Source organism: Danio aesculapii, chromosome 4, assembly GCF_903798145.1.
Source record: "Danio aesculapii chromosome 4, fDanAes4.1, whole genome shotgun sequence".
In the NCBI taxonomy this organism is placed as follows: Eukaryota; Metazoa; Chordata; class Actinopteri; order Cypriniformes; family Danionidae; genus Danio; species Danio aesculapii.
The window spans coordinates 24,667,723-24,692,153 of NC_079438.1; the positions used below are offsets into that span (position 1 = coordinate 24,667,723).

General features: G+C 37.8%; 1 pseudogene; it reads left to right on the forward strand.

Moving 5' to 3' along the window:
* Positions 1–20,003: 20,003 nt before the first annotated feature.
* LOC130222307 (NACHT, LRR and PYD domains-containing protein 12-like) overlaps positions 20,004–24,431 on the forward strand; it is a 339,313-nt pseudogene continuing 334,885 nt past the window's right edge.

A 24,431-nucleotide genomic window follows, 5' to 3' on the forward strand; every position in this document is an offset into this window, starting at 1 on the left:
TTGGGGATTGAAGATGGATTCAGATTCTGGAATCAGACACTTGGATTAATGTTCAGACTCTTGTTCTGAAATCAACATCTGGATTCCTCTTCTCTGTGCACACATGTGTATTTTTCACTTGCTAATCTGTCAGGAACTTGGGCGCTGGCGAGCAGCTTTAATAATCTGAACATAGTTTAGAGATGGACTGCAACATGTGCTCAAAGGCTGCATGTGCTGAAGAACGATGGCAAAGCTAAGTGTGATCACTGTAATAAATGAATGTTGCAGCAGGGTGTCTCCATCAACATGAGCAGTATCTGCGCTCGCTTCACCAACAGCAGAGGAAAAGAACGCACTGTGTTAGATTCATTGTGCATCCCGGCTGGAACCAACAAGTGTTTTGTGTTTTAGCTGAAGAGTTTGGAGCGTGTAGCTGAGCAGCTCAGTGCTAGCTTTAGCTTATTAGCTGAGGGGGAAACTAAACAGCTCATTCTCTCCATCTGTGTGTGTTTACAGTCTGGATCATGGAGGAGACACGAGGATTACAGCAGGACCACACACACACACACACACACACACACACACAAATTCTCTCTCTCACACACACACTCACTCACTCACACACACTCACTCACTCACTCACTCACTCACACACACGCACACTCTCACACTCACACACATACACAGACACTCACTCTCTCTCACACACATACTCACTCGCTCGCACGCACACACTCATGCACTTACACGCACACACACACAAACGCACACATGTACAGACACACACAAACACACACACACTAAGTCGCTTGCTCGTACTCACATACACACACGCACATACACACACACACACACTCGCTTGCACGCACACACACACATGCACACACACACTCACTTGCTCGATCGCACGCATGCACGCACGCACACACACACACACACACACGCGCACACACACGCACAAACGCACACATGTACAGACACACACAAACACACACACACTAAGTCGCTTGCTCGTACTCACATACACACACACACACACACTCGCTTGCACGCACACACACACACACACACATGCACACACACACTCACTTGCTCGATCGCACGCATGCACACACGCACGCACATGCACACACACACACAAACACACACACACACATGCTCGCTCGCACGCACACACACACACATACACATGCATACACATATATACACACACACACAAACATGTACATACACACACACACACACACTCTCTGTCTTTCTCTCACACATACAGAGACACACGCACACAAATGCGCATACACGCAAACGCTCTCTCTCACTAACACACACACTCGCACAGCTGTGGTTATGGACACACTCCCTCTCTCTTTCACGCACACACAGACACTCACTCTCACTCACTCACTCACTCACTCACACAAACACACACACACACACACACGTGCGCACACACACACACACACACAGCTGTGGTTGTAAATGTGTGTGTTCTTGTGTTCAGATGTCTGTTTCCTCACACTGGATCCAAACACAGCACAGACTGAACTCATTCTGTCTGAGGAGAACAGAGAGGTGAAGTGTGTGTTAGAGGATCAGCCGTATCCTGATCATCCAGACAGATTTGATGGTGTTTATCAGGTGTTGTGCAGAGAGAGTGTGTGTGGACGCTGTTACTGGGAGACTGACTGCAGTGGAGATGATGCTGTGTGTATATCAGTGTCATATAAGAGCATCAAGAGGAAGGGAGGTGTTGAGTCTTGTTTTGGATATAATTCTCAGTCCTGGAGTTTGTTCTGCTCTTCCTCCAGTTTCTCATTCAGACACAATCACACACACACTGATCTCCCAGTTGTTCCGCTCAGCAGGAGAATAGGAGTGTTTGTGGATCACAGTGCAGGAACTCTAATCTTCTACAACATCTATAGAGACACAATGAGCCTCATCCACTCAGTCCAGACCACATTCACTGAGCCGCTCTGGCCTGGGTTTGGGCTTTATTATCCTGGATCATCAGTGAAACTGAGCTGAAGACTGACGAGAGATTTACCCACAATCCTCTGCAGGAGCAGTCAGCAGCTGTGTGTGTGTGTGTGTGTGTGTGTGTGTGTGTGCGTGTGTGTGCGTGTGTGTGTGTGTGTGAGTGTGTGTATTACAATATCCTTCAACTACACATTTACACAATTATTAAACATTAAAACAAATCTTTCAAATAAAAACACAGGTGGTCTTCAATGATTACACACAAAGCCCCTTTAAGACACCAAATTAAATGAGACTTTGCTGGATCATTCATGGCTTTATAATAATTAAATCTATTAAGATTCTTGATTTAACAGAATTGCTAAATATTACACATCAATCATTACACAGGCCGTGCTCAATTTGTTCTTTTCTCCTAGTATAAATGGCCATTTTGACATGTCCTAAAATCAAATTCAACAACTGACACTGATGTTTAAGGCTTTTTAAATACTTCAAACCACATATAAAAACTTTCATTCAAACAGTTGAAAAAATGACTTCAAGCGTAAATAACGGTGTGAATCCAGCACACTGCGTAAGAGCATCAAAAATTGTTTCCTTTTGTATACAAAATGGACAAAGTGAATCAACTTCTTGATCAATCACAGAAACAAAAGCGTTCACCGCAATAGCACCATGTACCAACCTCCATTGTAAATCTCCAATTCTCTTAGAAAATGGTGACTTATAAAATCCTCTCCATTCAGGTTTTTCACACTCTTTTAACTCAAGTACTTTACGCCAAGGTGGATCAACTTTATCTAAAACATTCTTATTAAAAACCTTAACACTAATTTTATAACTGATATCAGAACCCAGCACTTTCAAATGATTCACTTCTAAAAGGAACCCTCCACAATTCTCCATTTTCAGGAAATGAATCAGTCTGATCTGGATTAATAATACCCAATGAATAGTCCAATAACAATTTCAACTCTCTTTCGTCCAGTGTTGTTTTCCACCTTTCAAGAGCTCTGGTAACCAAACGAATTGATCTCATCCCCAGTTTCTCAGTCAATGTGCTCACATTTGTGAAATTAGCAGCAGTTGCATTCAAAACTCGTCCAATTGTTGACAAACCGGAGTTAATAAGATTCTCTTCCATCACAGCATAGTCTATTTCACTGGGCCAGGCCAGACGAGAGCCTAAAATTAAAGGCTCCTGCAACAACCAGTGTAAAGAAGTTACAGTTCTTTCTCTTGGAACCTTGAACAGAGTCCACACTTAAAAATATTTCGGTAAAAAACAGGAAACCTTGACAGTTTCAATTTCAGAGGGTCTAGCCAAAATACGGCTTTGTCCAACTTGAGTCCATCATACCCTCTCAAAATAGAGAAGGATACTCTCTTCCAGTTAGAATCCTCTGAACCACTTAAGAGTCTCTGTACGAATTGGATTCTGAATGCAGCAGTTCTACTTTGTAGATGTACCAGTTCAAGCCCTCCTTCTTCTTTGGGAAGGTATACTACACTTTTGGAAATCCAGTGCAGCTTATGCCAGAAGAAATCCACTAAACATGACTGTATTTTTGATCAAACTTCTATTGGAGGATCTATACAGCTTAAGCGATGCCAGAGGGTAGAGGCAACTAAATTATTAATAACTAAAAGTCGTCCTTTATATGACATCTTTGGAAGTAAAAAATTCCACTTATCAAGTCGACCTTTCACCTTTTCAATGACACCTTCAAAGTTTTTCTTAATTTCATTTTCATTGCCTAAAAAGATTCCCAAATATTGAAATCTTCCTCTTTTCCACTTCAGCCCAGCTGGTAAGGTGGGTTCACCTTGCAACCAACTCCCAACAATTTGAGCTTCACTTTTTTGCCAGTTTACCTTTGCTGAGGAAATATTTCTAAAATCTTCTAATATTTGTAACATCACATTCACATCTTTTTGGTTACTAATCAATACCACCACATCGTCAGCATAAGCTGATAATTGAACAGCTTCAGTGCAATTTGAAATCAGTAAACCTGACATGTCAGCTCTTAATTTATTTAAAAGAGGTTCTATTGCTAATGTATATAGCATTCCTGATAATGCACACCCCTGTCTGACACCCCTTAACACTTTAAAAGGAGAGAATAAGTCACCATTTATCTTTAAAATACTCTCAACGTCACAATACAGAGCTTTAATCATTGATATAAAATCAGAGCTAAAACCCAAAGCAGACAAAACCTTCCATAAATAATTATGATCAACCCTATCAAATGCTTTTTCTTGATCGATCCAAACTAAGCCAAAATCCAAAGAAATATAAGGATTATCTAGAATATCTCTTATAAAAGAGATATTATCAGTGATCCTTCGGCCTGGAACACAGTATGTTTGATCTGAATGAATAATTAAACCTAAAACTTCTCTTAATCTATTCGCCAAAACTTTTGATCATATTTTATAATCATTGCATAGAAGACTTACAGGCCTCCAGTTTTTAATCTCACTTAAATCTCCTTCTTTAGGGAGTGAAGTGACAACAGCTCTGCGACAACTTTTGGGTAACTGTCCCTCAGATAAACTATGATTGAGTACATCTAGCAAATCTGAACCTACCTCTGACCAGAATGTCTTGTAAAACTCAACTGAGAGACCATCAATACCAGGTGTTTTCCCATTTTCCATACTCCTAAAAGCCTTCTCTACTTCCTCCGTAGTCAGTGCCTCACTTGAAACTTTGTTGAATTCCTCTGAAACCTGGGGCAAATTGTCAAAAACACTGTTCATGAGAGGGGTATTTGACAAGTTGTTTTTATACAAATCTTTGTAAAATTCTACAGCTCTCTTTCTAATATCTGTGGAATTCAATAATAGACCTTTTTCTGAACGTAGACCATGAGTGTATCTATTCTGTCCATTATTTTTTTCTAAATGAAAGAAAACGTTTGAAGGAGCATCCATAGCTTCAATGCTTTGGAAACGAGATCTTATAATAGCACCTTGTGTTGTTAAATCTAACAAATCTGACAAGGAAGCTTTTTTTTCTCTAAAAGAGTCTGCGTCATTCTTACTTTTTGTTAATTCCAATATCTCCTGCATCTTAATTAAATCATCCTCAAGCTTTTATTTCTTGAATCTTCTCTTTTGTGACGTTGTGAGTATATTGTTGACAAAATTGTTTTATTTGAACTTTAGCCAAGTCCCACCACTGCTGCAAGGTTTGAAAATGAGATTTAGTTGTTTGCATATTAGCCCAAAAAGCCTTCAAAACATCTTTAAAATGTTCATCATCCAACAAAATATTATTGATGTGACAATAAGCACTTTTTGGTTTAACACAATTAAAAAACATCTCTCATTTCAGCAAACTGTGATCAGAGAACCCAACTGGAGTAATTGCACAATCTTTAAATGTTTAAAACCATCAAATCTATCGAATCTGGCTAAAGATAGCTGATTTACATAAACATGTGCCCAAGTATATTGTCTTTATGAATAATAATTTCTCCAAATATCAAAAATATCATGAGACTTAAAAAATTGAACCAGCCGTTTACGTGACTGCATATGTGGCTCCACATGATTTCTGTCCATCTCATGCTCAGTACAATTAAAATCTCCCCCTAACAGCAAAACATCTTCAGGATTACAACCACCCAACACCTTGCACAGAGTGTGTAAAAATAACATTCTCTCAGCAGCAATACTGGGAACATAAACACAAATCAATACAAATGAAAAATTGTTATCATAAACAGCTTTGACTTTCAGCAGTCTACCTTTGATCACTTCTTCAACTTCATAGTGAGTAGGTATAAGGATTTTTGAAGACAAAATAGCAACACCACCACTAAGTGACGTACAATGACTGAGTACTGGTAGTCCATCAAAACTCATTTCCCATTCTACTGCATTTGTCAAGTCACTATGAGTCTCTTGTAAAAATAAATCTATCTTTTTCTGTAACATTATTTCAAAAATGTGTGCTCTCTTCCTAATATCTCTTGCACCAAAAACTTACCACTCCCATGAATAGGAAGAGAGACAACACGCAAAGTAAAAAATAAGACATACTCATGTAAGATAATTTAAAACTTTAGCCATTTTGACTGCTATCACTTAATTCTGATTGATTATTTTGGTAACATATTTCCTTAGCCGGAATACTTCTTGATCAGAGAAAAGATTCTCCCTCCGAAACACTTTAACTTTGTCTATAAACTGGGAAATGTCAGGGAAAAACTCTTCAATTTTAACTCTTCTGACATTTTTTATCACTTTTAAAAAGTGCTTAATGTCATGTGCCGTGTACACTCTACTGGAAAAACCACTACAAGGTAGGCTGCCTGTAAGGCTATAATCAGATACTTCGCCTTCACTTTCAGTTTCGTTTTGACTGCTTTCCCTACCCTCCACTTTTTTAGTTGGTTTCCTTGTAAGTTTTTCTTTTAACTTTCTTTTTTGCAGGTTTTTTTAAATGAATAATCATCCAGCTCAAGTGCAGACTCCTTCACAAACGGTTCTATCAACATCCGTTCTCCAGATCTCGATACATTATCCTCATCATCATCATCGGATTGACTTACAGGAGTTATCGACACTTCACTCTCTGCAGCATTTGTATCTTTACTAACATCAAGCACTTTTTCTATTCCATCGGCTTGTATTTCTGTCAGTATCATTTCATCATGTTGTTCTCCCTCAACTGAAGCCGCAGCACAAGCTGTGCTCGTCTCCCTGACAACCGCAACTTTACTCTGTGAAACGCCGGCACTTTTATTGGCGGCAGACTTATCTCTTTTCTCATTTTGGGGCACTTTTTTTGGGACAATCGCGAATAAGATGTCCGTTTTCCCCGCATCCAAAGAGTTTGTTGTGACATAAATCACGTAATTAAATCCTTCGTGACTAAAATTTAAAGTTAGATCCAAATCTTCTGTGTTATCTTTAAGGATCATATACACGAATCGTCTGAAAGAAACCATGTTTCAGGAGGGAGGATTTACTCCCGATCGAGATCATTTTAGCTGTCGAAACTAGTTTTCCATACCGTGATAACATATCTGCTAAACCCTCGTGTTTTATAAATGGAGGTACATTTGAAAGTGTGACACGTTTAGATGGAGTAGAAAAGGGAAGGACCTGAGTGAATATCCCATTTATTTCAACCACCGTCTCAACTAGTTTATTTGCCAAATCAATCGTTTTAACAAAAATTACAACCGCGCTATTCATTCGTGAGGCGGACAAAATGTTTTCACATCCAATAAACATGCCTACAGCCCAACTACACTCCTCAACTCTCACTGTTGAGTCAATTTTGACCGCATGTTTTCCAGTTAAATGGCTAAAAATCTCTGCCATTCTCTCAATTTAAACACTGGGAGCTAAAAAGCCCCCAGCGCTCCCACTATCTTACAACTGATTATATTAAATACTTAATCCAAAGAAGAAAGAAACAAAGAAAAGGAAAAGAAAAACAAACAAACAATCACTCATACCTGCTCTCATACACACGCTGCACTGAGCCCTCCATTCACACACATGCGCAGAGAGAGAGAGAGTGTGTCTGTGTGTGTGTGTGTGAGAGAGAGAGAGAGACTTTTTTTTTTTTGACTGTTGACAGCCTTTTTATTAACAAATGATTTTTAAAACAATCTCACATCAATTTATATTTTAGGGAAACAATAAAAAAATAAATAAATAAAGAAATAATAATAAATAAACAAATCTTCCATCAGTATATGTGAGAACATGAGCTCTTCTTCATCAAGAAAACAGCGCATTATCACAACACCACTCAAATTCAGAAATGTCCAATGTGCTCATTTGTTTGTAAAAAGCATACTCGGTTACAATTCGTGATTTGAACATTTTCTTCAAAACTGAAATCATTTCTTGATCTCCCTTTTGATCCATTTAGTTTTTTCTCCTAACATAAATGGCAAATTTAGCAGTACCAAATCTAAAATGAATCAACTGACATTGAACTTTTTCCTCCAACTATATTTGTACCCAAGAATAAAATCTCTTATTGTAAATAACACCTTAAAAACAGAATTTCTAGAATATTAAATAAAGAGGAAAGTCTGGAGCAAAGCATAAACCAATGAAAAACTGTCTCTCTCATTACAAAACAGACACATTTCTCCAACATTAGGATTTAGCATAGCAACAAAAGAATTGACTGCTATGGCCCCATGGAGTATCCTCCATTGAAGATCACCCGCTCTTTTAGGTAATGGTGCTTAATAAAGGACATTCCACACTGGCTTTGTTAATTCAGTCATTTCTAACTTCTCTCTCCACACGGTATCACTTCTATTTTTTAGCCGTTTAGCATTTGTTACTTTAAGCATACATTTCACATTATATTCTTGAAGTAAATTCTTTCCTTGCATATTTAAAAGCTTATTTATCTTATCTAGAAAATGTTTCATTAAGCGTACAGATTTTACCCCCAAAACGTTGACATTGTTTCCACTTCCTTAAAATCAGAACCTGTGTTATTCACAATATGTTTGATTTGTATACATTTGTTTTATTGCAGCATATTCATCAGACCTGGTAAATCATCACCTGATACATCAAAGCGTGCTCCACACACAACTGGCTCTCCAAGTAGCCAGTAAATGGACATTAAAGCTTCCATCTATTGATGTTTAAACAAAGACCAAACTTTAAAAAGACTCTGATAAAACGTAGGAATTCTTTTCAGATCAAGTTTCTTACAATCCATTAAAAACAAAGCAATGTCCAGTCCCGTTCCATTTACTCTACGCACAATGCATTTAGCAACAGGTATCTATGCCAATCTTTCAGACCCTAACATGAGCTTCTGCAAAAACTGAAGACGAGAAGTCGCACATCTACTTGCAAGATGTATTAGGCCTTGACCTCCGTCCTCTTTAGCGAGAAAAAGAATGCTTTGAGGGATCCAGTGCAACTTGTCCCAAAAGAAACGAACCATTTCTGCTTGAATTTTACGATAAAAAACCAACAGGAGGATCCAGACATGAAGCTTACGCCACAACGATGAAGCTGCAAGATTGTTTATAATTAAAATACGTCCTTTAAAAGACAACTGAGGAAGCAGCCATTTGCATTTTTTAAGCGTCCTGTTCATTTTTCTTCCATTCCTATGCAGTTCTTTTGTATAAATGACTCCCTGCCGAGATAAACACCAAGATATTTTATGCCATTTCTTTGCCATAGCAGTCCTCCTGGTAAAGCAGGACTTCCCTTTTCCCATTTTCCAATCAACAGTGCATCACTTTTTTCCAGTTGACTGTAGCTGATGAAATGATTTTAAATTTGTCAACTGTCTGTTTTAGTAACTTTACATCTTCAGCATTATTTATAAAAACAACAACATCATCAGCGTATGCAGATAAAAACAAGGTGCTGTTACATTCTGGTAAAGTCAACCCATTTAGTTTTTTTTCAACATAAGTAACGGGTTCTGTAGCAAGCACATCTAATATTCCAGACATTGCACATCCCTGTCTTACCCCCCTCTGAACTTTAAAGGGGTTACCCAAACCTCCATTAATTTTCAATACACTCTCAATTCCAGAATACATTGCCTTAATCATAAAACCAGGATCAAAACCAAAAGCTTGTAACGTGTAGCATAAACATGAGTGCTCAACACGGTCAAAAGCCTTCTCTTGATCTAAAGAAATTAGACCAGTATTGATACCAAATCACTTCCAAAACATCTCTTACAAGAGTTATGTTATCAAAGATGGATCTTTTTGGTATACAATATGTTTGATCATAATTTGTCACTTCTCTATTACTTTACTAAATCTCATAGCCATAACTTTGTATTCTGTACACAACAATGAAACAGGTCACCAATTTGAGATATTTTGGAGGTCTCCCTTTTTGGGGAGTAAAGTGATGACAGCTTATCTGCAGCTAAGAGGAAGATAACCTTTGTCAACTTTCATTAAATACTTCTAAAAGATCTTCTCCTATAACGGGCCAAAAGCTTTCTAAAATTCAGCAGGTAATCCATCGACTCCAGGAGATTTCCCATTCTCCATATTCATTAAAGCTGTATAAAATTCTTGTGTGGATAAGGCAGTTTTAAAAGAGCATTACTTTCTTCATCTATCTCTGGCAACCCTTCAACAAAACTATTGTCAGTCAATACTGCTTCATTAGTAATTTCAGCCATATATAATTTCTTATAAAAACGTGTTGCAATATTTCTCATCTCAGTCAATTCGGTTATTTCTTTTCCGTTTTCAGAAATTAAAGAAGGAATTATTCTATTTTGACTATTTTTCTTTTCCATATCACAGAATAATTTGGTAGGAGCGTCCATCTGATTGACGCTCTGAAAACGTGAGTGTACTAACGCTCCTTGTGTTTTTATATCTAGCAATCTTGCCAAACAAATTTTCTTTGAAGAAAGAGTTTCAATATGAGCTCTATTATCATTCGACAAACTCTACAGTTTATTTATCTCCTTTTCTAATTCATTCAAAGATTTCTTTTCTAACATTTAATGTATACTGTTGACAACAATTCTTTATTTGAGTCTTCCCACAATCCCACCATTGTTGTAGAGAACTCTAGAAAAACTTTTCTTGCTTGAAAACATCCCAAAAATAAATAAAATAATCTTTCAAATGTTTATCACTTATTAAAGAAGCGTTAAAATGTCAAAAAGCACTATTTGACTTTACATTATTCATGAATACAGAACAAATAACTGCACTATGGTCAGAAAATCCAACAAGATTTATCAATCAGGACTACAAACACTAAAATGATGTCTAAAACTGTCAAATTTTTATTTAGAGATTTGTTTCTTGATTTATTTGTAAAGCATGTTTTATCAAGTAGTTAACTTCAGCAGAACTTGCACTTGATGTTTCGTTTCATCCGTTCGAGAGTTCCTATGTTTGTTGTAAATATAATCGTATGTGTTTTTGCATTTTTTTAATTTAAGCCTTCTTTCGCTTGGCTTTGCAGCCGACTGCTCGCACAGTCGCGAGAGAAACATTCAATAACTCATTCTTGAGTCGAAAGGACTCAGAAAAACTTACTGTATACTCGGAGAGGATGAAATGACTGGTCTTAACTGGCTGCAAGATGTACCTACACCATTAGTAATCAACGCATATGCCTTCTTTAAATAATCTCACGTTTAAATCTTGTAATATGATTATTATGAATATTTTTAGTGATATTCTGTTTTTATTCTTTTTCAGTCATTTATTTCTCATTTGCTGTATATTTTATTCATTTGATGATGTCATTAGGCTAATACATAGGCTATTTTATATACATATCTGAAACGCTTTTGCACTCAAGTTTGCTTTGAACTTGAAAGAGAGAGAAACAGATTTGACCTGTCAGCAGTGCTCATGGCTCCTGAATAGGTAAGAGAAAGTGGATGTCTTATTTAACTGTTTTTTTACTTTAACCCATTGACAGTAAACAGTGTATAACATTGTCAAAATAATGAAAGTATTGTAAAAAATTGTTTGTCGCATATAGATAACTATTATGTGATGTGGGTAAATGGTGTGTTTCAATCCGGCTACCAGCGCAAGTATATTTCAAGCCTGTGAGAAGCACTGACAGTATTGTATTTGTATGCTAATGTTTAACGTTTACGTTTTTGACATGTTAGGGGTTCAGTTTAATCAATAAAAGATTGCATTAAAACTATCTGTTAAACGCTATATTCCAGTTATTCTTACTCACATGCATCATTTTATAAACTATTTATTGGGGGACAAATGAAGAATTAAGTTAAACAAGAAACCATTTCAGATCATGGATCTCAAAACCTTTCTGTAACGCATGTGTGAAATGGGCTGTATATATTATCTGGAATCTAAAGGTTCAACATTGCCTTTAGAGTTCATTAATTTTACTAATCAAAACATTTTTATTGGAGTTATTGAAATGTACAACATGTCTTTGAGGAAGAGGAAGATCTTTACTTTACTTTTAATCCCCCCAAAATGTACCTGTGCACTTTAAGATTGGTTTTGTCATTTAGGGTCTCGTTTAATTAATAGTATAATATTTTAATGGCTTTGAAGTAAGCACACACATTCCCCTGAGTAGAAAACCATCTGATTCACTAGTGATGAAAGTGTCATTTCAATTCACAGTTTATATACTCTATACATATATATATATATAGACTTGAAAGTGACTTGCTAGATCAAGCAGTGACTTGACTTGACTTGAGTCTGACAAAAAATGACTTGACTTGCTGGAGACTTGAAGGTTATGACTTGAGACATGCTTGTGACTTACTCCCACCTCTGGAAAGTGCTATCGAAGTATTTATCCTGTATTTACAATTACAAAACATAACACCAAGAAGACTTCATTTTAAATCAGTATTATTAGATTATGAATTTATTTGTAACTTATTAAAGTGTAGAACCAATATCAAATTAAAAACCACCCAGTAGGTGGCAGTAGAGCATTCAAATGGAGAAAGTGAACAAAACTATTAATGGCTCAGTAAATATTAATGATGAAACTGATCGCATTTGTAGACGACCATACCAGGTAATATGAGAAGATTTAATAAAGGATTTCTACTCCTGCTGGAACATTAACATATGACAGATAATAAACATTTATATCAGAGCAGCATCAAAGTAAAAAATCCATTATGAGGAAATAAACTGATTTAATAAGTGAAAAAGTGGCAAAATATACTTCCCCTGATCAATAATAGCATATCCTGCTCGTAATAAATAAATCAGTGCAGTATTGAAAGAGAAACATTTGGACATGTCCAATACTCTAACAGTCTTAAATCACAAAGTGTAATGTTAATATTTTCAGTTGTAAATTTTCCAGAGACGTCTCCCATTCATTCAAAGGGAAACCTGAACTAAAAATCAAAGTGAAACTAAAAACTCTGCATTTTTTTCAGACTTAATTTGTTTGCTGTAGTCTAAATATGCAACCTCTAAAAACTAAAGCCATAACAACACATTTGACGACACATTTAATTGCTGCATTTCATTCGAGTCTACTCAAAAATAAATATTCTGAAGCAAAATAATGAACAATCATTAAAATATCACAATTAAAAACACTGCACTGCTGAAAGGCAGAAGTGAAGGGACGTCATTGTGAAAAGGGTTTTTTCTTTGGGATCCTGTTTAATATAAGTGTCGTAATATTGTTTAGCAGGAGAAATACTACTATGAAATTCACATGACCATTTTCTTTAACGATTACATAATTTATTCGTTTACATAATTAACATATAAAACACTCTGCAAGAATGTCCACTTTAGTGTATTTTTGTGTTTATTAACAATAAAACAATATTTAAGAAGTTGTAAATGCATTTCCTGTTTACTAACAAGACTTCACGAGTTCACACTTGCAATAGTTTCAGAATGGAGCGTATTTGGCGTGCTGTCCGGGGAGAGGGCTCTGAGCTCAGGGAAGACACCCAAACTGGAGTTATTCCTCTTATCAGGAAACAGATGGGAATAGGGATTCGAGCGAAGTATCTAGCCCGGCCCCAGAACGCTCCCCCCGGGATTGTAATGCTTAAGAGGTGAGGTGACGGGGTGGTGGAGGGATGCTAAAGTCGTAAGATGCTGCAGGTAAGACAGCTTTGGTATATACAGGGGTTTGGTCAAGAACTGATTGGATAATAGAATAATTGTCAATGACGTATTTGATACTGAAACTTCTGCGCATGCTCCTCCCGAAATTTGTTTATCAAACATCACGTATCGGCGATCAACGCTATTACATTTACACTAACCAATGAAACTACAAGTGGGCGTGGCTGAATGTGCAGCACCGCCCCAGATGCTGCCCCCTCCTGATCTGCAGGCTTCTCAACCATTTGGGCTCTAACTTGAGTCAGATTGAAATAGTTTTGTGCTCTGCTCAAATGTCCACTAGATGGCAGTAAAAGGCAGCAGTAACACAAGCTGAGGAAGTGTGTTAAAGGAGAATAAAACAGAACTAATTGATGGAATGTTGACAAAATAACAACACTCATTATATTAAAAAATCAGTAATGCTAAATTCATATAATAAAGGTGTCTAAATTATATTGATTTTATTCCCTAAATGGTCATTTTAAAATGACCTGGATAAGACATTTTATTTCTAAATACTTCATCTATCTGGAATATTATCCCCTGTTTCATTTTCTCTCATGTGGGTGGTTTAGAATTTCTTTTAACGTGTAATTATTCAATTGAAAAACTCCCAATCAAACTCTCTAAACTTCACCAACAAGTGCTTACGACATGGAGGCTGATTTATAAACACAACTTCTCCCCACAGTTTTCTTATTAATGCCAATATCCTGTATAGAAATAAGTCACTATTCTTTCACAATTGGTATAACAACGGACTAATATTAGTTAATCAATTATTTGATAATGAAGGAACATTATTTACATGTACAGAATTTATCACAAGATGCAAAATTCCTTTTACATTACAGGAGCTTTACGATACTGATGGGGGAAATACCTGCTGGTATACATATGCTGTACAAAAGCAGGGTATGTACATCAGCACTTCCTGTTTGTCCTCCTAAACCTGAACAGACCTCAGTCAGTTGTATCGGTTTGTCTGGATTTAAGCCTAATAATCACAAAATTAGATCTTAAAAGAAGATATGTCTATACCAGATGTTGTTTACTGGAACAATATCTTTAATCATGTGAACTGGACTCAGGTATGGTCATTACCTGAACATTTTTATTTCAAATAAGGCTAAAGAAATATCATTTAAATGACTTCATAGAGTTTATCCCACCAAAATATTTCTGTCAAACTGATATTGAGTCTGAATGCTGTTTTTGTGAAAACTTTAATGAAACTATTCCACAAACACAGCCTGGTCTTGCCAATATACTCCACTTTTTTGCTTTAATGTTGAAGCTTTTATTTCTCATTAAATTTGAGAATCATTTTCCTTCTCTTATAAACATGTGATTTTGGGTTATTGTGTTGAGGATCGCTCTTTTAAAGATGCTGGTTTCATTATAAACTTTATTTTATTATTATGTAAACTTCACATACATAAATCAAAGTTTACGAAAGCAAAAGCTCTCTTCATGATGCTAAAAAAGAGATTCAAACGAATATAAAAGGGATTTCTACGTCTAGAAATAGAAAAGCAATTAAAACAGTCAATATATGCTCATTATTTAACATCTGTGCATAAAAATGTGTGTATTTATGTATTTCCTGTAGTAAAAGAGCACTTCATAACTCTTGATAATAACTAAAATTGGACAAATGTGTGTAATATATTTGTATGTAATTTGATAATCATATACCCTCACCTCTGTTGATTTTGTTGTATAAGAAAACTACATGCTGGTTCTTGTTAATAATAAATAGTGTTGTGGTAACAGCAGTGTGTGTGTGTGAGCTGTTGAATACACAGCCAGTCTTGAACAGAAAGCTTGAGTCTTCTGCTCATCCAGTCAGTCATAACTCAACACTCAGTGTCTGAATCCTCCTTTATGGCTCGTTTCCACTGACTGGTACGGTACGGTACGGTTTGGTACGGGTCACCTTTATCAAGCTTGCGTTTCCACTAACAAGGGTACCCTTTTGGTGGGCGTGGTGTATGACAGAAAGTTTCAGTCGACGTCATTCTCGCTGGAGGAAATGTCTCCAATAAAGCTGTACGGGTCACTTACAAATCATTTGAAAAGCACTTCTCATAAAACAGATGCTTTACACACATAAATACTTGTGTAGAAATGTTTATTAACTTTTCAATGAACATGAGTTGATTATAACTGCAGATCGTAACGTCTGCAATTATATTAAATAAATAAATAAATAAATGAAGATGTATAAACACATACAGCCCCTTACAGTCTCCGATATGTTATCAATTACAGAAGAACTACACACAAGACATTTCGTCCGTATTTAGGTTCAAAAACAGCACAATATATAGCCTACAGTCAGCGAAAACCTCTCATTTGTGTCTATAATCTTCAGCAGCACATGTAGCCTCTGTTAGAGAACAATTCCATCATTCTGAGTTCATATTAGTCCAAAAGGTGATAATAACAATAATAATTAAATAAGGCAGTGTGTTCACGTCTGCTCAAAAATAATGTGCTCCTTTTTTTCCGGCTCCTCTCTTGTTTTTTTCCGCGCTTCACTCTCACGTTTGTCAGTGTCTGACAGGATCGGGTTTCAAAAGCACGTCAATAATCAAGCGCAGGTTATTATCATCAGCTCAAGAAGTTTGTTATTTCAGATATAATGTTAGACGGGCGCGAGCGCTAGCAAGAAAGCGAAACCGCTCGCGCCTCAGACTGCCTCGTAAAAAAACTTCACGGCACAGGGTAAATCTGCTCTACTCCATGGCTTTGTGGCTGTTTATCAAGACGACAAGGTTATTTTGAGCCCGGGTCGACCATGGCTCGTTATTATATGTATAAATAATTCCGCTGTAATCTCTCGCTGTGCGTGTATTTCAAACATGGCGGGTTTTTGTTTTCATTCTGGCTTGTTGCGTAAGCGAATGACGTATCTCTGTAAACCCATAGCGTTCAGCTGCGCGTCTAGCTCCGCCTTTTGGTACCCTTTCTCATGTTTGGTACCCTTTCGAAAGGGTGCCGAAAAAGTGGTACGGTACGGTTCGGTTCGGTACGCTTTTTGACAGTGGAAACGGCTGTAAAAGCGTACCAAACCAAACCAAACCGTACCGTACCACTCAGTGGAAACGGGCCATTAGTAGATCAGCTTTATCTGTCCTCGTCTGCTTTATCTCAGCGTTCAGCTTCACTCACTGCACACAATACAACACAAGTGAAGAGAAACATCAGCACAGTGCGTACACACACAGATCTCCATCACACACATATTTCAGTAAATGCTGAATCTGCAGTAATAATCAGCAGCAGCGTAATTCACAGCGTTCAGCACAAGACTCTGATGAGTTCATCTGTCTGACTGATGTTCTGCTGCATTTTCCAGTGTTTTATCACTAATAAAGAGCGGGACATTGAGCTGCTGTCGTGTGTCATTAAAGTTGAGTTTTCATCTGTGTTTTCTGCTAAAGGAAGTGCTGAGAAACATGAAGAAACCTGTAGATGAATGCACAACACTCACAAAACAGGTTTATTTGGAGGACTGCCTCCTTCTTCCACAGAATACCTGATCCTGAAGCAGTGAAACTGCACACTTATGAAGACACATCACTGATGGACACAAACCTACATTGTAAAAGCGCTATACAAAATAAAGGTGAAACAACATGTGCTTTATTTATAAACTAATTTCGAGAGGATCACGTGCTTATGATTGAACACAGCTGGTACCACATCAGCTCTGTATATTGCACCAATCAGACGAATTCTGACACACTATAAATTACCAGAGCTTTCTACTCCAGTCATCTCCGTCTTGAACACCGCTTCATCACAGCTAGCTGCTACAACCACCACAACAACTACTTTAGAACAACAATTACATCTCCAACAACAACATCAAAACCTTCTACTTCAAACTGCCTCACACAACGCATCCATCATGTCTTCAACCCAACCCAAACAAGATCACAGTCCAAAAGTCAATCACCGTCCACGAATTCCACCTAAACTCTCAAGACACCGGTGATCCAAGCCATTGCAATGAAGCCGAACTCTCACCGCTCTCCTAGCTGTCCCCCTGCGGTAACGTACATAGCATGCTTTGAAAAACAGACGCAAATATCTTTACATATGAAAAAGAATTAAAATATTAAGGATATATAAGCAAATAATAAGAGTATATATAGGATATAAATATAAAGGATTAAATATTACAAACATATTATTTTCTAGCCTAAATAAATATAAAAACCATACTTTCATGCCTTCATCTCACAGGGCTTTTTCAGTTTATTCATGACAATTTGCTTTTGTATAATGTTATCATTATTAGTCATATTATTTATTATAAGTATATTATATTTGTTTTATAAAAAACAAGTTTAGATTTGCCCACCTGTCAGGTTTTAGACCATATGGGGCACAGCATGTGTATTTGGATATTACTCAGTTGTTTGAGCACACTTCGTTATTATTGTTCATTTATTCATTTGCTGGAAATTAGAACTGAATTTAGAAATAGTTTTGCACTCTGCGCATGGATCATCAAAATAGAGCCCGAAGAGTTTCCTAGAGTTTATCTAATATTAAAGTCAGATTGTCATCTGTAATGTGTTTTATTCGTTAATAGAACAGAGAGACAATCACTGTGATGAAATAAAGTTTGCAGATCAGTTCCACACAGATGTTCTCCTCAGTTATAACCCAGATCCAGCAGTGGTTAATCTGATTGTCTGTCAGATCATGCTGTGGGTGACCAACAGTGGCACTGTGAGCTTTTAGAGCACAGGGGGATTCTGTGGTGTGTGTCTGCAACAGAATTACACTGACATTAAGGATTAATGACTCCAGAAACTACTGTACTGTACTAAACAAAGTAAGTCTTTCATTCTTGTTTGAATAAATGGGCTGCTTCTCAATATCTCTCCTTGTTTTCAGCTCCTCCTCAACCAAAAACACAAATGCACATGAATGTGAATATTACGCATAAAGTTAATTCAGGAGATGAAGCGAGGATGGACTAATAAGAGTTGAGCAGCAGCAGAGATCGCGTTAACCGAATATTTTCCGTCAATGACGGATTTTTTTCAGCAGTGACGGAAAAATCTGGGGGTGATCCGTCATTTTGACAGATTATGCTGAGGGCGATCTATTGTAATGTGTAGATAACTGTAATTCCCACTCCTGTCCAGCTGATGAAGATTGACCTTATTAATTAGCAATTGTTTTGTTTTGTCTCCTCTTTGTCACCGCTGCGTACAGTTGTTGCAAAAAATGTCACGGCAGCTGAGTGTGAGAAGTTTCTTTAAACGGCCAAATAGTGATATTATTATTAAGGGTGAAAAAAGAGGAAGTGACGCAGTGGACGATGAAGAACAAACTCCTCCTGACAGCGCGTTGAAGAGTTATGGACATCCGCGCCCCTGGTGCAGAAAGAGCGCGTGCTGCAGGATTTTTGCCCTGCGAAACGAGTGCTTGCAGGATCGGGAAATCCCACAATCAGAGAATCCTGCAAACTTCTGATCACTTCCTTAGGAGAAATGTTTCTTGACTACAAAATGCTGGCTGAAGTGGCGCTAGTAATTCCGGTCTCCAGTGTGGTAGCAGAACGCAGCTTCAGCCTCCAGAACAAAATTAAAACTGTCACGAGAAGTCGACTTTCCGAGGCAAAGACACAGAATTTAATGACAATTGCCTCTGCATCAGTCTACCTTGATGCGTTTGATTACGCACAGGCAAGCACCCAGTTCAGGTCGACGCGGACCAGGAGGAAGATATGAGTTAAGGCAAATAGTCCTACAGAACATCGTCTGAATTATATTTCAAGTTATGTTCTTATATTAGTCGGAATTATATTTTATAATATATCTTGTTGTTTATATCTGCTTGTGTTCAGGCACAAATGGCCGTGTTTTTATTCCCTCCACCGTCAGTGCAAAAAAACACATGAAACTTGAACGAATTTTGAGTTTTTGTTCATTTGTCAAATAAATAAATGAATAATTTAGCCTATATGCTCGTTGTGCAAGTTCATAATGAAAATATGAATGAAAAAAGCGATTAGACAATATGCTAATTAAATGACGGGCAATAATAGGTTATGACGGAATTTTTACAACCCTCTCCGTCAAAATGACAGACAATGAGAAAGTCTAACGCGACCTCTGAGCAGCAGGTAAGTGTGTTAGATCTAAACTCTCCAGGACTTGAGTTTGACACCCCTGGGGTAGATTATCCTGTGTGTGTTTTAGGAAATTCACCAATGCTCAAAAAGTACAATACAAAAGTACAGGACAGGACAACAGAGGAAGAGGTGCTGGTGTCAGCTTTACAGCATTCTGGAGTTCACCCTGGAGGCAGTAGTCATGTGATCACTGTTAATGCAGACCATAATCCTCTTGCTTTTCTGCACAGGATGAGGAGAGTTTAATCAGAATCTGATGATGATGAAGAACAGACCTTGAATATCCAGTAAGGGTTTTGAACATAACACATCTTTCGAGAGATTATTGTGCTCTAGAATAAACAGATAAAAATGTGAGTATTTGGTTTGAAACCTTGTGAGTGGGGGTGTTACATTGCATGGTTGTTTGTTATATATTGTTGAACGCTTATTAATCGTTGTTGTGCTACTTTTACTACACACTTACCATCATGAACAATATAAATAACAATATGAGTAAACAATAAAAATAACACAACTTAACTGGGGCTAAAATTCATTCATTGTAACTTTTGTTACTGAGATCATAACAAGTACAATATATACCACATTTGGAAAAGTGACCTGTTATATTACTTCAGTACAGAAGAAAACTTATATTACAGTGACTGCTTTACTTTTGTACTTGTGTGTCTGTGTTTGTCATCTGACTGGTTATTTCCTCATATCTTAAACAAGTTTGTTGTGTTTTCTTAGAAGTGAAAGAATTTTCAGATGTGTTGTTCAGCTCAACAGTTCAGCGGAGGAACAGAAAGATCTGCAGGCATTATTTGAGGTGAGAGTTTGCTCTTTCTGTGCTTTATATCATCTATGAGTGTCGTCTGATTATCCATCGATCATCTCTTTGTGTTTCTGAGACTTCACTGCTGAGCTGAAGATATTCTGATGATTTAAGTTCCTCATTTTAATGTCGAGTGTGTTTCTGGAAGAGGATCACAGAAAGCAAAAACCTTCTCATTCTGATACTGAAATCTGTGTCCACTGTGCTCTCGCTCAACACAGTGGACATTTCTTTAGTTATATCGTTTTAGTCGTTTGATATGCAGTGGCACACAGTCGAATAATTCACGAACAGATCAGCCACTTTTGACGCTCATAAACAATCATAAGGTCTTCGTGCAGCAGGAATAAGGAGGTTTGCTGAAGGTCCAGCTGTCGTGCAGTGAGGGGTTTGCGTCTTTAATAAAACTATGCATGTTTGCAGTCATTGAACAGTAAGAATGATTAATAAATCCATATGAAACAGTCTCTTAAAAGTCACGTCTCGCCTTCAGTTTGGCCTCAGGCTTGATTTGCACTCACACTACTAGCCCAAGTGAATCGTTCTCTGGCACACCTCTTACATCCGGGCCAGGGCTGGCCAACTGAACTGCACCTGAGCCCAATTCAGAGCACTCTCACTTCTCAAACGTACAGGGAAACAGGCCTGGGACGGTTCGGATAGCATAGTGTGAGTACACCCTTACAGAAGCTTATAAATGCAGAAAACTCAAACTGCAATAACAGTATTCATGAATGCATTTAGTTTGTTTTATGGGTGTAAATCAGTGGAAAAGAAGAGCTGAGTATCTTTATATGACAATAGTGATTTACAGTACAGTGGATTCACACAATCTTATTTGGAGATACATGAGCTGAAAACCCTGAAGAGTTTCAGCAGTCAGACATCAGTTCATTTGTTTGCCTGAAGTGTTTCTGCTTTAACTGATTCTGATGATAAACAACTTTCTGCTGTTAAACCTGTACTATCTGTCTGTTAATATCTGTTAATATTATTAAACCAGGGCGACACAGAGGCACAGTTCATAAACATAAATCTCATAAACAATCATAAAGTCCTCGTGCTGCAAAAATTAGGAGGTTTGCTGAAGGTGCGCAGCTTTCATGCCTAGTGAGAGGTTTGCGTCTTTAATAACCTATGACAGTTTGCAGTCATTGAACAGTAAGAATGATTAATAAATCCATATGAAACAGTCCCTTAAAAGTCATGTCTCGCTTTCAGTTTCGGGCTTAGGCGCGTTTTGCACTCACACACAAGCGTACCGTGCAAAAGCCCAAGTAAACCGCGCTCACTCACACTCACACCAATCCGGGAAACGGGCCTGGGCATGGTTCGGATAGCATAGTGTGAATAGATTCTAATAGTCTTATTAGTATAGAATTTAACAAAATCTTCAGTTGACAAGAAGGTGATGGGGAAGGATAAAGCAGTGAATTAAATGTCCTAAAGAGTTTACAGATGTCTGAAGTGCTGATGAGCTTGTAGCAGAAGGTAGATTTAGCAGGAAACTGAAGACTTTTTGGTCACAGTTTAATTTTGATGGTCTGTTACATTTCATGCAGGGGCGGACTGGGACAGCATGTTCACCTAGGAAAAGTTATTATAGCTCAAAAGGTGAATAGTGGGTGGGGTGGGTTTTTTTTAAGTGATCGGTAAGTAATTGAGGAGCGGCGGAGGGGGGAGTGACGGGCGATCGGTAAGTGAGACAGTCAATCGGTAAGTGAAGAGCCGACCACAAGTCCCTTTAATTATCTTTGCTGAAACTCAGTCGTCGTCTTCAGTGTCGGAGTTGAACAGCCTCAGAATCGTTTCGTCACATCTGTCTCCATCAGTCTCGATCTCCATGTCACTATCATCTTCTAGTGAAGTTAGCTCTGAAGGTGCACCGCTCTTCTTGCGTAGCAGTCCAGCCTTTCAGAACCCGTTGGTGATGGTGGATTCTTTCACAGCACTCTATACAGTTAAGATCCACTGACAGACATCAGAAAAGGATGTTTTTCGCATGCGGCCTGTTTTTGTGAAAGACTTCTCACAACTTGTCATCAAAGTCTGCCATTCAACCCGGAGCGCAGCTTTAAATGCCCGATTCACACTGATGTCAAGTGGCTGCAAATATTGTGTTGTTCCTCCAGGAATCACAGCTGGAATTGATTTTGTTTTCTTGATCACTGCTTTCACAGAATCTGTGACGTGGGCCCTCTTGCTATCCAAAACAAGCAGTGCTTTTTTTCCGGTGAAAAAATCATCCTGGGCACTTACCATAGCACTCCGTTAACCATTCTTTCATTAGGCCTTCCATTATTCACCCTTTGGTGTTAACTTTGACCACCATGCCTTTCTGGAGGTTTTTACGTCTCATAAATCTGAAACACTATGACGATCCAGCTTTGAAATCTTCAATATTAATTTTGCGGGCAATTGTTTTGGCTTTGGCTTTCAGTCGGATCTGTAGAGTGGATACACCTTGGCCACCTGCTCTCTGTGTGTTCACCCAGTCCTCCAGGACATTTTCAAGTTCAGGCCACCTGCTTTTATGTCCTCTGAAAGCTTTCCTCGACTTTTGGCATTGCATAAGCTCTTCCCTCTGCCACCTACAACATCAGACTATAGATTAATTGACTCTAAGCTTGCATGCAGCAGCAAGGTTTCCTTCCTGGATAGCAAGCTCCATGGCCTTCAACTTAAATATTGCATCATCTGAACTTGTCCGTGTGGTTTCCAGGATAAAGGGACGAGGATTTGAAAATAATTACCAGATAGTAATTTGTCGTGCGTGTTCTATCTGCTAAATAAGAAGTAGCATAATCTATTTTTCTTTGCATTGATTTTTTTGTCTTATTTTTGATTTTAATTCCGGTTAGAGTGTCCCTTGCGGTGGAAGAAAAATCCAAAGAATAGCCGCACCTTTGTATAAGCCGCAGAAAAAGTAAGAAAAAGTAGCGACTTATAGTCCAGAAAATACGGTAAGTTGACATGTACTTGCAAAGTTTCTTTTAGTCAGTTAAATGACTGTTGAAGGAGCAGTATCAACAGATATTAAGCAGACCGTCTACTAATACTCAAGTGGACCATCAAAATAATGCCAAATCTTCTGTATGCACGGAGTACCTGAATGACCTGAGTTTAGCAGATTCTGGAAAATATAATAGATCATCCTGGTATTTCATGACTTAAATCGGTACTCATGCTGCATTTGAATTGCACACTACCACCCAACTGGCACTACTGCCTTGGTAAACTTCAAAATGCTTTAAAGCTAACACCAGGGCTGGTGCTTCTTTCTCAGATATTGAGGTGAGCAAGTAGCAGTCTTCTGCCTCACATGACAAACATGTTAACAAAAGCAGTGTTTAACTAGAGGAAGTAAAACAGTTTAAACTGACAAATGAAAAGAAAATTAACATCAGAAACATTCACTGTAAGGGTCCATCTATCAGTCCAATGACGGACCAGTATGTTAGTTTTTCAGTTAATAGTTCATCGTTTACCATAAGTCGCTTAGAGTCAGTATGCTGGCCAGTTTCATCTGCTCACGGACACATCCTCGCCAGTTCTGGTTCTTAGATAGTTAAGCTAATTTCTTTTAAGTAATAATAGGCTGCCCCATGCTTGCTCATACTTAAAGAAAGTTTGATTTAGCTTAGCTAGAAGATATAACTGTAAGCTAATTTCCTTTAAGTAATAATAGGCTGCCCCATGCTTGCACATACTTAAAGAAAGTTTGATTTAGTTCCTAGATTATGTCATACTAAGTCAGTGATTGTCAGAAATCATCAGGTCTCTAATGGTGTGCCCATGCTCCATCCATTGAGCCTGAATGTATGACTAGTCCTGGTCGTAGGCTGCGGAAACATCAGCCTAAACAATCTACTAGATTTAAATG